This window comes from Ictalurus furcatus, chromosome 9 (genome assembly GCF_023375685.1).
Source record: "Ictalurus furcatus strain D&B chromosome 9, Billie_1.0, whole genome shotgun sequence".
Lineage (NCBI taxonomy): Eukaryota > Metazoa > Chordata > Actinopteri > Siluriformes > Ictaluridae > Ictalurus > Ictalurus furcatus.
In genome coordinates, this window is record NC_071263.1 from 3,619,548 (window position 1) to 3,630,701 (window position 11,154).

The window sequence follows — 11,154 nt, forward strand, 5'->3', positions numbered from 1 at the left end:
TAAAACTCCTGAACCTACAGAGCATAAAACCTCCCCAACTGCCCACAACTTTGAGTCTCGAGATAGAAAGAGACAGTGAGAGAGAGAGGGAGAGACAGAGACAAGAAAAACCAAGTACCTATTTCACAACCCACTCTTTTTTTTTTTTTTTTTTTTTTTTAAAAATGAAAACTTAAAAGTCCTGCACCTACAGAGCATAAGACCTCCCCAACCGCCCAAACTTCCAAGAATTCCCGCAGCCTACGAGTCATTTTAAAAAAAACGTATTCAACTTTGAGTCTCGCTTTGACTAGTGCAGTTAGCAGTTTTTCCGCCTCCTGAGTGCCTCCTCCCTGCATTTTGTTTTTTCTTGAAAGCCAGATAGCAAGCTTGGCTTGGCCTATTATAAAGTTTAGTAGAACCACAGCTTTATTTTTTGGAACGTACTTTGGCCCATATATGTAAAGGCTTTCTGCCCATGTAACGCCCAGCCCTCTGCACCAGGCTCTAAGTAGAGAGAACAACCTTTGTAATCTTTGACAGTGCAAGAACAAGTGTTCTGCTGTTTCTTCCTCGCCACAGAAGAGACACTCCCTACCCCTAGTGGGGTCGATGTGTGCCACGTGTCTGTTTGTGGCCACGGCCCCATGCACTATCCGCCACTGAAGATCAGCTGTGCGCTTCTCTATGGGCGGTTTGTACAGGGACCTCCAGCATCCTCGTGGGGAAGAGTCTGGTTCCAACAGCCCTGACCAGTGTGACTCTTTCAGTCCTGTCAGAGCACCTCTGTGCCCAACTTTGATACATGTTTCATACAGTACTTTCTTCGAGGCGTCCTCCAAAGTTGTCAGTGACGGTGTTTTAAAAGATACAAGAGCTCCTTCCTCTCGCTGATTCCCCTCTACTGCTGCGGAGATTCGTAGAGGTGAAAAGGCCTGCTGATTTTCCTCTCGGTCCTGTCCCAATGCTTCCCTGAAAAGGGAGGGCAGTGCAGAGACCACCTCTCCCAACAGTCTCTGCATGAGGCGGCTCGACAGTACCCCCGTCTCAGTGCACAGTTCTCTAGCCGTCTTCCATCTGTTGCCAGCCCTCAGATTCTTGATTTTTGTGAGTCCTGCTTTCCGTAAGCGCTGTCGAAGATATGTTGATTCTAACATTTTAGATCGTATCACCGAGTTGTAGAACAACGGCTCCTCTTCTATGTTGGGAAAAAAGTCTGCACCAGTCCTGCTGATGTTCAGTACTGAAGACCAGGCTCTCAGGACAGACTGGTAGAAAGTTGTTGTAGCTGATAGGTCCATTTCCTTCAGATTCAGCACGAATAGGTGTTTATCGTACGCCAGGTCTTCAATACACTGAAGTAGGGCACAGGCTGTGCTGGCCCACACTATCCCTTCCCCATAGAGTAGCCTCTGTGCCGTCTGCAGTCGGAAAGTCTTGACTCGACTTGACAGGTCAATCAAACCCTGCCCCCCCTCCTGCAATGGCAGGTAGAGAACAGGGGCACGAGTCCAGTGCTGTCCAGCCCAGAAAAAATCCACAATCTTCTTCTGAATTTCTTTGATCAAAAACCCTGGGGGTCGAGGGCAGCGAACCGATGCCACAGCATGGAGGCAATCAGGTTGTTGACAACCAGTACTCTCCCCCTATAGGACAACTGGGGCTGAACCCAGGTCCATTGAGACAACTTGGCACCCACCTTCTCCACTACCCCCTCCCAGTTCCTATTTTGAAAATCTGGTGTTCCTAAAAACACTCCCAGGTATTTCAACCCAGCTTTTCCCCACTGGAGATTTCCGGGTAATGTGGGAGGGCCATGTTCCTGCCACTGCCCTATTAAAAGACTCTCACATTTATTCCAATTAATGCATGCTGAAGAAGCTCTTGTGTACATTTCTAGGCTGCGAGTCAGTGTTTGTATATCATCCTGATCTTTTATAAAAACTGTCACGTCATCTGCGTATGCAGACAGGACCAGCTTTTCCTGCGCTCCACTCACGGACAGACCCCGTAGTTCTGCTCTAAGGCGGCATAGCAGCGGTTCTATAGCCAGGCTGTAAAGCTGGCCCGATAACGGGCACCCCTGTCTAATTCCTCTTCCCATTTTAACTGGGCAGCTAAGACCCCCTCCAACCTTGAGTGTAAAAAAAGCCTCAGAATAAAACATTTTCAACCACAGTAAAAAATTTCTCCCCACACCAAAGGCTTCAAGTGTCTGAAAAAGGTATTCATGATCAACCTTATCAAAAGCTTTTTCTTGATCTAACGAAAGAAGACCTAAATCCCATGAATTCCGTTTACATAGCTCTATAACGTCTCTAACAACAAAGATGTTATCCATTATTGTGCGAGCCGGTATGCAGTAAGATTGATTTCTGTGTGCAATTGTGTGCATGCACTGTTTTAGTCTGTTAGCCAGGCATTTTGATAAGATTTTATAGTCACTACAAAGAAGTGCCACGGGTCTCCAATTCCTCAGGAGTCCCAGGTCTCCTTTTTTTGGCAGCAAAGTCAAAGCCGCTCTTGTGCAGCTCACTGGTAACCTTCCTGTGGTGAACGAACACTTGAAGACGTCCAGCAGGTCTGCACCTAGGAGTCCCCAAAAATGCTTGTACAGCTCGTTTGGTATTCCATCTATTCCGGGTGCTCTTCCCTGTGCGAGCTGCTGAACAGCAGTGGTCACTTCCTGCATTTCAAGGTTTGCGTCCAGCATACTGCTTTGCTCGAGGGTCAGTTTAGGCAGCTCCCTGAACAGCTCCTCCCTGCAGGATGGATCACAAGTCTCAGCGCGGTAGAGGTCGGTATAAAAGACTGTAGCTTCTCTCCTCATTTCAGCCGCCTCTTTTGTTATAGTTCCATCCGCTTTTCTAAGGTACAGCATCTGATTTTGTGGTTTCACCTTCCTGGAGAGATTGAAAAAGAAGGCACTGGGAGCGTCCATGTCCTTGATATTTGAAAAACGGGATCTTATTAGTGCTGTTTTGGCCTTTTCATGGAGGAAGGAGCTTAAAGACTTTCTCTTTCCCTCCAGCAAACTGCTCGTGTTTAGGTCATTTCTACCAATTATTTCATTTTCTGTTAAAATTATCTCCGCCTCGAGTTCTTGTATTTGACCTTTTATTGTCTCTATTGAGTGTGCTGTGTATTTCTGACAAAATACTTTAATTTGTGTTTTTCCCACCTCCCACCAGGAGACCAAACTGTTAAAATCTTCTTTTGTTTTTTTCCACTCACCCCAAAAAGCCTTAAAATTTCTGCCGAAACCCTCGTCCTGAAGCAGTTTTGTATTGAAATGCCAATATGATTTATACTTTTTTGTGACAGGCATCAGTAGATCTAGAGTAATTAAATGGTGATCTGAAAAACCAGAGGGGCTCATGACTGCTTTATAGATATTATTTCCATTTGTTCTGGTGATGTAGAACCTGTCCAATCGTGCTGCAGTGATCCTCGTATTAGTAATTTTAACCCAAGTATATTTTCTGATTCCCTGGTTTCTCTCCCTCCACACGTCAACCAAGCCACACTGTCTGATAAGCCCCTCAAGTGCCTTAGCAGACTGTGGGTGTGGTTCCTCCCCGATCCTGTCTAGGGTAAAATCTATGGTGCAATTCCAATCCCCTCCCAATATTACTAAGGGATTTCTTCCACTTTGTTGTATTGCATTTTTTAATTTGTTAAAAAGTTGTGCTCTCTCACTGCCGTTGTTGGGGGCATAAACATTTATAAAAACGCACTCTATTCCCTTTATTTCCGCCTGCACCATTAAAACCCTGCCCTGCTCCAGTTCTATCATGCGTGTGTTGATGTCCCCCAATGTTCTGTTAAAAAGTATTGCTACCCCAGCACTAACACTTGTTCCATTGCTCTGGAAGATTTTCCCTTCCCACCACATTGCCCACTCTATCTCATTTTCCGGATTACTATGAGTCTCTTGTAAAAAAATTATATCCATGTTCTTCTGTTTTATCAGTTCTCCAACTGCTGCTCTTTTGTTCCTATCCCTACCACCATTGATGTTTAAGGAGCCTATTTTTAATATCTCCATTGGAGGGATTAAAAAGAAAGAAGAGAAGACAGAAAAAACAGCAGTGCAGAAAAAGAGAAACACCCAGTGTAACGCCTTCATTTTTTCTTTCTTTTGGCCGAAGGGTTCCGTAATCTAGCTAGATGATTTTTTAAACGGTATCTCTTCCTTTGGTCTAGCTCCTTGAAACTTGCTGTGCGTTGTAACTTTACTACTGAAGCAATAAATTTTTCAGTGTCCGAAAAAAACTCCTTGATCTCAACCTGTTTACCAAATGTGTCATCCAGAAATCCCACAATTTCAGTTAGCGAATAGAGCTCTTGATCCTCCCCCAACTGCGACCCACTAATGTCTGAGATATCGGAGAAGTTGTCCTGGAATTCCTCCTCTTCCACTTCCTTCTCCTGCTCTGCTTGCAGACTTACTGACTTCTCACTACTGTCTGCTATATCCATGTTTTCTGACCCCCCCCCTTCTACACCCCCCATACTATCTGACCCCCCCCTTACTGCTGTACCCCATTTTCCGTCTAGCCCCCCTTCCACTACTACACCCCCCGTACTAGGTGACCACCCCCGCACTGCTGCACCCCCGGTGCTGCCCGACCCCCCCTCTACTGCTGCACCCCCGGTGCTATCTGACCCCCCCTCCACAGCTGCACCCCCAGTGCTATCTAACCCCCCTTCTACTGCCGCACCCCTGGTGCTGTTTGACCCCCCTATTCTGCTCCGTTTTTTTTCCTGCGCTATAAATTCCTGAGTTCTTCCTACCTCTGCGCCTCTCCCTCCAGGAGTCAGCTCGTCTGACCCCTCTCTTAGGTCTTCCCCTTTTTGCTCAGGTCTATCAGGTCCATTACCCCCCACAGTGGTTTGGTCAGTGTCCTGTCCTCCAGCAGTCTCTGACTGCTCTACACTGCTCACATTAACCTGCTTCTCCACCCTGACTCCGCTCGGCCCCGCTTCCTCTCCGACTTGTTTTTTATGTGGACACGCAAACTTTTTGTGCCCAATGTCCCCGCATTCGAAGCACCTCATGCTCCCAGTGTTGGCGTACAGCATGTATGACTTTCCCTCATGCCATACTCTGAATGAAATATCCAGCGTGGGTTCATTCAGAAACATGAGCACAGTGCGCCTGAAAGAGGTCACGTGCTTCAGCGCGGGGTATTTGCAGTTTAACGGAACCATTCTCACACCGCTCACTATTTTACCGAAGCGAGACAGCTCCCGCTCGATATCCTCATTAGGGATGAAAGGCGGAATATTCGAAACTGTAACTTTAACTGTTGTAGCCCCCAGCGGAGTGACGGAATAAAGCCCTCCACTTACCTTTATTCCGTTTTCAGTCAGCTGGTGCACGAGTTCCCTCTCCTTCACGAACACCACTACGGCCTTGTTCATTCTCGATGCCGCCACAATGTTTTCACAATTAATAAGCTCCCCTACCGCCATTAGCACCTGCTCCACCGAGACCTCGGAGCTCACCTCACACCGCACCCCGTGACGGAGTGAGAGAGGCCGGGCTCCACCGCTCAGGTGAGCCGCCATCCCTACACCCCGCCACGAGATCAACAGCTCCCCGCAGCAAAAAAAAAAACAACAACTAATAACACCGCTTCCTTGATAATACTACCACACACTCACCCAGTGACTGTGCTCTGAAATTCCAGATTGTAAAGAAAGAAATATATCTATATAAAAATAGAAAAAAGTTCATTCGCTCTCACACCACGTTCACACGCCGCGCTCGCTCACAAACTCCCAGCATGCACCAGAGAGAGAGAGAGAGAGAGAGAGAGAGAGAGATACAGAGAGAGAGACAGGTAGAGAGAGAGATACAGAGAGAGACAGGTAGAGAGAGAGAGATACAGAGAGAGAGACAGGTAGAGAGAGAGATACAGAGAGAGAGAGATACAGAGAGAGACATTTAGAGAGAGATACAGAGAGAGAGAGGTAGAGAGAGACAGGTAAAGAGAGAGAGAGAGATACAGAGAGAGGCAGGTAAAGAGAGAGAGATACAGAGAGAGACAGGTAGAGAGAGAGAGAGAGATAGGTAGAGAGAGATGTAGAGAGAGATACAGAGAGAGACAGGTAGAGAGAGAGAGATACAGAGAGAGACAGGTAGAGAGAGATACAGAGAGAAACAGGTAGAGAGAGATACAGAGAGATAGGTAGAGAGAGAGATACAGAGAGACAGGTAGAGAGAGAGACAGGTAGAGAGAGATACAGAGAGACAGGTAGAGAGAGATACAGAGAGACAGGTAGAGAGAGAGAGAGATACAGAGAGAGACAGGTAGAGAGAGAGACAGGTAGAGAGAGAGATGTAGAGAGAGAGATACAGAGAGACAGGTAGAGAGAGATACAGAGAGAGAGAGAGGTAGAGAGAGACAGACAGGTAAAGAGAGAGAGACAGGTAGAGAGAGATACAGAGAGATAGGTAGAGAGAGAGATGAGATCCAGAGAGAGACAGGTAGAGAGAGAGAGATACAGAGAGAGACAGGTAGAGAGAGATACAGAGAGAAACAGGTAGAGAGAGATACAGAGAGATAGGTAGAGAGAGAGATACAGAGAGACAGGTAGAGAGAGAGACAGGTAGAGAGAGATACAGAGAGACAGGTAGAGAGAGATACAGAGAGACAGGTAGAGAGGGAGAGAGATACAGAGAGAGACAGGTAGAGAGATACAGAGAGAGACAGGTAGAAAGAGATACAGAGAGACAGAGAGAGAGATACAGAGAGAGACAGGTAGAGAGAGATACAGAGAGACAGGTAGAGAGAGATACAGAGAGACAGGTAGAGAGAGGGAGAGAGATACAGAGAGAGACAGGTAGAGAGAGTAGAGAGAGAGAGAGACAGGTAGAGAGAGAGATACAGAGTAGACAGGTAGAGAGAGAGAGAAAGAGAGAGAGAGAGAGAGAGAGAGAGAGAGAGAGAGAGACAGGTAGAGAGAGAGATACAGAGTAGACAGGCAGAGAGAGAGAGAAAGAGAGAGAGAGAGAGAGAGAGAGAGACAGGTAGAGAGAGAGATACAGAGTAGACAGGTAGAGAGAGAGAGATACAGAGTAGACAGGTAGAGAGAGAGAGAGATACAGAGTAGACAGGTAGAGAGAGAGAGATACAGAGTAGACAGGTAGAGAGAGAGAGATACAGAGTAGACAGGTAGAGAGAGAGAGAGATACAGAGTAGACAGGTAGAGAGAGAGAGAGATACAGAGTAGACAGGTAGAGAGAGAGATACAGAGTAGACAGGTAGAGAGAGAGAGAGATACAGAGTAGACAGGTAGAGAGAGAGATACAGAGTAGACAGGTAGAGAGAGAGAGAGATACAGAGTAGACAGGTAGAGAGAGAGAGATACAGAGTAGACAGGTAGAGAGAGAGAGATACAGAGTAGACAGGGAGAGAGATACAGAGTAGACAGGTAGAGAGAGAGATACAGAGTAGACAGGTAGAGAGAGAGAGAGATACAGAGTAGACAGGTAGAGAGAGAGATACAGAGTAGACAGGTAGAGAGAGAGATACAGAGTAGACAGGTAGAGAGAGAGAGAGATACAGAGTAGACAGGTAGAGAGAGAGAGAGAGATACAGAGTAGACAGGTAGAGAGAGAGATACAGAGTAGACAGGTAGAGAGAGAGAGATACAGAGTAGACGGGTAGAGAGAGAGAGAGAGATACAGAATAGACAGGTAGAGAGAGAGAGAGAGACATGGAGAGAAAGAGAGATGCACAGAGAGATGGACAGAAAGATAGATACAGAAAAAGAGAGGCAGATACTGTAGATAAATACAAAGAGAGAGAGAAAGTAAGATACAGAGAGAGAGAGAGAGAGAGAGAGAGAGAGATACAGGTAGAGACTGAAAGACAGACGGAGGGAGAGAGACAGAGGCTGTGTATGTCTGAATTGTCAGTAGGTGAGAAAAGCCCGGATGGTGTACTGCTTCCGGCGAGATTCTGCAGCGTGCAACCGGTGGACGCTACACGAGTCAAAAATCCCACTGGTGCGGACGAGCTCAGAAAATAAATGTCGGAGGACAGCGTCGGCTCTTTAAGTATTAAACCTCGGTTAAACGGGACTTATTTAACAATACCCGAATACATCATTAACTTCTTGAAGGGTTAAAGAAGTAAACAGTTCTCACAACGTTTAAAATCTTTTTTGTGATCTCCATCATGCCTTAGTGAGAGAGACTGAGAGAGCGAGCGAGACTGAGAGAGCGAGCGAGACTGAAAGCTAGAGAGAGAGACTGAAAGCTAGAGAGAGAGACTGAGAGAGAGACTGAGAGTAAAATGCAGTGTTATCTGGCTGTAAACAGACAGTACAGCGTGGCAGATTATCTGAACACGGTGACTGATCCAAAACCGAGAAACACCTTGATGAAGTACAGACTCTTGGCCATGGAGACGGGCGACACGGACAGTCCTGCTGTCCCGAGAGCAGACAGTGCCAGCGGTGCACACTAAATAAAACCGACAGAGCTGCACGTCCTCACTGAACGCATTAAATATACCCACATTCAACAAAATCACCCCCAAATTTATCTGCCTCTCAGACCCCGACAAACTGCCCCACCTAGTGGGGGAGCACAGAGTGAACTGCACACTCACAGCACAGGTCACACACACACACCTGCCACCAGGTGAGGGACAGGAAGTGGTTATTTTTCTTTCTTCAGGCATTTTTATTTAAAATTTTTCCTTTGTTTCCTTACTAGTGTCTCTGGTTGTATTATTGAATGTATGTACATTTGTTTCTACTTATTTATTTCTGTAGTTATTTTCTAATTTCTCTGTTTTAGCAATACAAATGTTAATACTTGTCATGCCAATAAAGCAGCCCTTTGACTTTGAGAGAGAGACAGAGAGAGAGAGAGAGACAGAGAGAGAGAGAGACAGAGAGACACACAGAGAGACACACAGAGAGAGACAGAGACAGAGAGAGAGAGAGAGAGACAGAGAGAGAGACAGAGACTGAGAGACACAGACAGAGAGAGACACACACAAAGAGAGAGAGATGAAGAGAGACACAGAGAGAGATACACACACACAGAGAGAGACAGAGAGAGAGAGAGACGAAGAGAGACAGAGAGAGAGACAGAGAGAGAGACAGAGACTGAGAGACACAGACAGAGAGAGACACACACAAAGAGAGAGAGAGAGAGACAGAGAGAGATGAAGAGAGACACAGAGACTGAGACAGAGAGAGACAGACAGAGACTGAGAGACACAGAGAGAGAGACACACACACAGAGAGAGACACACAGAGAGAGAGAGACGAAGAGAGAGACAGAGAGAGAGACAGAGACTGAGAGACACAGACAGAGAGAGACACACACAAAGAGAGAGAGAGAGACAGAGAGAGATGAAGAGAGACACAGAGACTGAGACAGACAGAGACAGACAGAGACTGAGAGACACAGAGAGAGAGAGACACACAGAGAGAGAGAGACGAAGAGAGACACAGAGAGAGACGCACACAAAGAGAGACAAAGAGAGAGAGACACACAGAGAGAGAGACAGAGAGAGACGAAGAGAGAGAGAGAGACGAAGAGAGAGACGCACACAGAGACGAAGAGAGAGACACAAAGAGAGAGAGAGACACAGAGAGAGCGAGAGAGAGACAAAGAGAGAGAGAGACTGGGAGAGAAAGAGAGAGAGACCGTGCAGAGAGCCATACAGGGAGAATAATAATAATAATAATAATAATAATGTTTGTTTTTTATAGCGCCTTTCTACACACTCAAGGTTGCTTTACAATTAGAAAGCACTTATAACACAGCAAGAGAGACCGGAAAAGAGAGACAGATAGATAAATACAGAGAGAGAGAGAGAGAGAGAGAGAGAGGAGCACCTGAAGTCTGTAAATTATTCATTAGGAGTCAGTGAGGCTTGTTAGCACAGCACTAAATAGGACACGTCGCTGAGAGGAGGCACAAACTTTGACCCTCCGTCACCTCACAGTGTCCCAGTACAGAGCCGGCATGCATAGAGAGCGAGAGAGCGCGTGTGTGCGTGTGTGTGAGAGAGAGAGCGAGTGAGTAAACTACCAACAACTTTGTGTGTTAATCTTTCATATAGCCTCTGTGTATCGTGTCACTCAGTTAATATTTATTGCTCACTAATATATTATTTAAACTCTCACAGAATGTTGCGTTAAATATTAAAGCGTTTGTATAAAACAACAAAAACGTCGGTGTTGCTGTAAAGAAGCTTGAACTCGGAGTCGTTTTCTCTCTCAGACGATCGGGCGTGGCCTAATATTCTAATCAGCACACTTGATTGACAGCTCTCTCTCTCTCTCTCTCTCTCTGTTATACTATTAGAAAGCAGACTTTCTTGTTTTAACACTGTACATGTGCAGAAGGTTCTGTAAGGAGAACAACGGTAAGGTTCTGGATATGATTCGGTACTAGATGACCCTGAGGCTGCAGGACACTTGGGGTTCGAATCTGTAAACCTGTAAAACTTCAATATCTACACACACACGCACAGGCCCAGTTTTCTTTCTCTTTCCTTATATGGTCAATACATGGTGGTCTTTTTTCCTGTTGCCATGGCAGTTAACGAGTCTCACCTGTTGCTCGTTACCTCTCATTAGCCTCTGTGTGTCTGAGTTCCTGCTAAAATATGCGTTTGGGGTAATTATATCAGAGCTGTGATTTATTTATTTATTTGTTTATTTATTTTTAAGGCGCTAGCGTACGATGCCGTGCCCTGGGTCTTCTGCGTTCCCTGAGCGCCGTGCTGCTGAAATCGTCAACTTAAAACCGAGAGAAAAACAATCGGTTCCTCTCAAGGTTCCTCAAGGGTTCTTGACATGATTACCAAGAACCAAGCGTCCCGCACAGCTATATTCATATCTGAAATAGACCAGTAAAACAAGTTCATTTAGTTGTGGGTTCCTCAAAAGGTTCTTCAAGGGGTTTTCGGGATGGTTAACGGCTTTATCTTTCCAAAAGCGTTCTACGTAGAACTCCGCGAAAGGAACTCCTACGAAATCTCACTGCTTGAAATCTCTTATAAGTCGTGTTTGTGTTTAAAATCCTTTCCCCCTCATGATAACGCAAGTGTTTTCTGTGTTCGAAGGCTCTATGGTAACTTCTCACATCCGCGCAATAAACCTAGACAGCTAATTATCTAGAAGTGCAGATAAGCG